A 5,371-nucleotide genomic window follows, 5' to 3' on the forward strand; every position below is an offset into this window, starting at 1 on the left:
CAAACAAGAACTAGGCAATCGTAACCTATTTCTAGTACTACTTCTTAAGCGCTAGCTATTGCGTATTTCCTAATCTATATATCTACTAATCAGTATCGGTATAACTCTCTTTATTAACGTGCACGAATATCACTTGTAGTGGTACGTATGCGGTGTTGAAGTTAGTAGTTGATTGTTGTCTAGAAGAAAGGGGTTGCTCCAAGGTCAGACAGTTAGTCTCACTTCGTAGTCCCATGACTACGTCACGTAATTAATGTTCCGACAGTTAAAGTCTTTATAAGGAGTACTCTTTAAAAGTATACCGCTGCTTCCTAAACAGACCAACGACTGTCTATAAAGACAATCGTCTTTGGTATTTGCTCTAAAACTGCGGTATCTAAATCTATACACATATCTAATAGGAAGTATAGTACGTCCTATAAATCCACCTTACCTCTACCAAGCGGCAGTACGTAGATTAAGACATCGGGGCGATTTACAGAAGTCCTAATAACCTCAGTCTGGTATATACAACTACTAATAGAGCAAAAACCGGCGTTCTAAAGAACTAGTTGCTCTACCTCCTTATTAAGTATAGCCGAACAACTAAACCAAACTACATCCTAACAAAGAATTATCCGTAGCTCGCCTATTATAGTAAACGCTAGTTAAAACGTTTCCTATTACTTTACTAGATAACACTTATTAATTATAATAAGTCTAATCCTAGCCTATAGTTCTGGGCTCTTTAACGCAGCCCGGAAAGACTTTAATAAGGCCTACTTAGGACTAAAAAGAACGTATATATACACACCATCCTTTACCTTTACAATTAAGGCCTTATCTATAATCCTATTCTTAGCAGTAATAAGATATAGATTAGAACCATTAAGCTTCCGGATATTATCTAACTGCTTATCCCCAAGCTTACTTAATAGGACCAACTAGATAGTAATCTTGCCCATTAAGATTAAAAAAGTATAAAAAATAAGACTCTTTCCAAAACCGGTGCGTACAATAAGAAGTATATTACTAAAACCAAATATTAAACATCTTAAGGTGCGCACCTGCTCCGGATAAGGGGTCTAAGGGCGGCCTCCTAGGTTTATATGCTGGAGTATTTATTTAAGACATTTTTTTAAAACATTCGTCTATAAAGGAACATTTCCCTTATACTAAGCTTCCTAAATAATAGACGGCAATTCTTCTAGATCTATTTAATCAATTGCTGCAATACGACTTGGTTACAATATTAGGCGTAGATAAGCTTCTGCCCCACCTATCCCCGCCTTCCACCAGCCGCCCTTATACCATTTCTTCCTACAATCGCGGTTAGGCGGCATTTAATTGGCCTAGGAGTTTATAGGAGTTCACAGGAGTTTATAGGAGTTTATAGGAGTTAGTAAGAATATAGCCTAGTAGTATTCTAGCCAGTAATAGGTGTATATAGTAGGGTAATATATCCTAGTGTCCCGCATATAAGCGTTCTGGTTAACCTAGGAGTTTGTAGGAGTTTATAGAAGTTTATAGAAGGTTATAGGAATCGACTTATAATAAAAAATAGACGTAATATGGTTATAGTGTGGATAATAGTAGGTAGAACGTCCGTAGGTGGTATAAAGATGCGTTTTAAAAACGCGTTTAAGGTTTTACGCGCTATATCTCGTGCCTCTAAATATATTATAATTAGTATTTATACGTATAGAATTAAAGGTTATTACCTAAAGATTAAAATGCATTAAATAAAGTGATAATAACTGTTAATAGGGCCTCTGTAGAGCCAGTTAAAGCTAAAATACACAATCTAAAATATTTAGTTATTACTAAAGAGACTCCTATAAGCTCTTAGACGCTCTATAGAAGATTGCTAGTAATAAGGGGTACGTAGGGGGCTAAAACTAGTTTATGGTTCTAATTGGTCTAGGAGTTCGCAGAAGTTAGCGTGCGGCCTATATATTGCCCCAAGTCACCTAAAATCTTCTACAAAGCGTCGGATTTATAAGATAATAGTATTATACCTTCCTTTGTTAACACCTTAATTAATACTACTATATACGTTCTAAATATAGCAGATCCTACTGTAATTAAGTGCAGCAAGTGCTATATCTATAAGCCCCGCCTTAACTTTGTTAAAGATGGCCCTTTAAAGATGTTAGCGACTTAGTCAATCGAGGTATGAGCACGGTATGAGGGACGTGCAAGCCTGTATAATTGGATTGTCTATAAACGAGAATCTAAAGCTAAAGAAAGGAAAGGAGAAGAAGGGGAGTGCCGCTTGAAGCTATATATGATCTTCGTGTTACGTGACCGCAATATGCGGCAATCTATAGCAACTTGCCGGTGCGTAGTTTTGCTAAGTTCTGCTAGTGCCGTAATATTACCCCCCCCTCTAAAAAAGCCTACCCTTAGGCTTTGCCGCTAAAAGTCTTAGTAAAAGAATCTAACTAATTAGATAACTTTAACCGCCGGTTAAAGTTCCTAGATATCTTAATACCTTACATAACTAAGAAATTTTTAGGGTGTTTTTATCCTTATATTCTTCTAGTAGCTTATTATTTTTATTATACTAGCATTCTATCTACTTATCTAGGTACTTTAGCGATCCGGGTTTATTAGGGTAACGGCTATAAAACTCCTAAAGCTTATAGGGGCTACCTATAAAGTTCTATATAGGGTACTAAGTGGGGTCTAGGTTATATCCTTTCTAACTAATATAATACTTTAACGTTCCCTTTACAAGTTTATAGGCTAGTATTTCTTTAATTTCCCATTTATTATTATCGTTAACTTAAATTAGTAGGGGAGGTTTATTCTTTTATCCAGGCAGTAGGTTATTTATAGCTTTCCGTAGCTTATCCGGTAAGAAAATAGGGTGGACTTTAATTAAGTTTAGGAGCTTAACCTTATACGAGTTGCCTACTTTATTAAGAATCTTATACAGTCCTACCATCTTATAGTCTAGCTTACGGCTAGGCCGTTCTATCTTTTAGTTCTTTATTATAACTTAGACTATATCGCCTATAGTAAAGTTAGGCTCGCGCCTATGCTTATTTGCCTACTATTTTATTAATTTTTAGGCCTTTTCTAGGTTTGTATAGGCTACTTTTTAGGCTTCTTCTAAGCGCTTAGCGTACTGCTAGGCTTCCTTATAAGATAGTTTTTTGTGTATAGTCTAGGGCCCTTTTAGTCTTTCCCAGTTAAAGCTTATATAGGGTAGGTAACCTATTTCTAGTTAAATAGGGGCAAATCCGGTAGAGTTATAGGATAAGGTTGCTTAGACGTAGTCTATTAAGGGTAATAGTTCGGCCCAGTTATCCTAGAAGTAGTTAATAAAAGGCCAAAGTCTCTAGTCTAAGTATTAATTTATAATCTCTATTTAACCGTCTATCTAAGGGTAATATACCGTAAAAAGCTTTAGCTTAATGCCTAGGATCTAGGTAAACTTATTCTAAAAGGCTAATATAAACTGCGGCCTATAGTTAGATATAATAGTGTCTAGTAGTCCGTAAATTTGGTAGACGTAGTAGATATATAGTTAGGCTGCCTTTTTAGCATCAATATTCTTATAATAGGGAATTAAAAACGGGCGCTTACCGAAGTAGTTAACTAGGATTATAACTATATTATATCCATCACGGTCTAAAGGTAGCTTATAAAAGCTATAGAGATATATTACTAAGGGCGGTTAGGTATTAAGAGGGGTTTTAATAGTCCTAGGGTCTTATTTTATGGGATTATAGACCTATAGTAGTCGTTGCAGTTCTATATATAGCGGTCGATATCCATAACTATTCTAGGCTAGTAGTAGCGGTTGCCAATAATCCTATAGGTCTTATTCTTTTTAGGGTAGGCTATAAAAACCTAGGTATATGCTTTAGCAATAAGCCAAGTCCGTAAGTTCTGTTCCTCTACCACTACTAGCCGTTCTTAATACTTAAGTAATTTATTTTCGAGGAACTATAGGCTGGTAACGTTCTTTGCCTTTTTATAGTACTCCTATAGAGAAGGGGCCGTACGGTTTATTTATAGCAATTTGTTAATTAAGTTAAGTCCTAAAGGGTTAATAGGATATATCTCGGCGCCTAAGGGGTCTATACTTAGTTCTGCTTATATCCGGGGGTTAAGGTACTCTAGTTATAGTAGCGTCTAGGTCTATAATAAGATCTTCGCAGCCGTATAGTTACCTAGGTCTTATTTACGCCTAGTAAGAGTATCCGCATAGTTTATAGCGCCTAGTCTATATATAATTAAGAAGTTAAACTAAGATAGGACATCTACCTAGCGTGCCTGCCGGGCTATAAGGGCCTTAGTTATTATAAAGTATTCTAGGGCCTTATAATTTAATACTACTTTAATAGGTTTAGGGGTCCCCTCTAGCTATATACACTAGTGCTAAAAGCTAGAGATAATAGCCAGCATTTCTTTATTATAGATGTGGTAGTTTAGTTTAGCATCTATTATAGTCTTTAAATAGTATACAATAGGGTATTATTCTCCGTCCGGTTACTTCTGAGAAAAAATACTGGCTATTACGCCGTCTAAGGTATTAGTTTCTAGCATTAAGGGCCGTTCTAGGTTAAAGTAGGTAAGTAAAGGGGCTAATACTAGCCGTTTTTTAAGCTTATTAAAGGCCTATATATATATAGTATTAAAGTAAAAGGGCTGGTCTTTCCTAGTAAGGCGGTTAAGAGGCTAGGCGATCCTGCTATAGTTCTTAATAAAGTATTAGTAGAAGTTATAGAAACCTAAAAATAATTACACCCCCTTTATAGTCCGAGGGGGCGTCCACTAGTTAATTATAGTTGTTTTCTCTAGGTTGGCCTTAATTCCGTCCATACTAATAATAAAACTTAGGTACTTTATACGCTTAACACTAAATTCTAACTTTTTAATATCGGCCTAGAGGCCAGCTTTGCGGAGCTGTTATAGGACTTTATAGATATGCTCCTTGTATTTTAGTTTATTCTTTAAATAAATTATAATATTATCTAGATAGGCCGTATAGAAGTTATTAAGGTAGTTAAAGAGTATATTGTTTATATACCGCTAGTATGTAGCTAGTCCGTTAGTTAGTCTAAAAGGAAGTACCTTATATTTATACGTCCCGTAACGGGTTTAGAATATAGTAAGATCCTTAGACCTAGGGTTTATCCTAATTTAGTAAAAGGCCTAGCGGATATTAAGCTTTATAAAAACCTTAGCTTTACTTATTTAGGTAAGAGTCTTATTAAGTAAGGGTAGCGGGTAGCGGTCCTTGCGGGTTATATTATTTAGCTTATAGTAGTTAATACAGAAGCGTAGTTCTCTATTTGGCTTTTTAACAAAGAGAATAGGTAAGTTAAAGGGGGCTTAGCTAGGCTTAATGAAGCCCTTATTTAGGTTATTAATAAGG

Source organism: Cenococcum geophilum (assembly GCF_001692895.1).
Source record: "Cenococcum geophilum 1.58 unplaced genomic scaffold K441scaffold_39, whole genome shotgun sequence".
NCBI classification, from domain to species: Eukaryota; Fungi; Ascomycota; class Dothideomycetes; order Gloniales; family Gloniaceae; genus Cenococcum; species Cenococcum geophilum.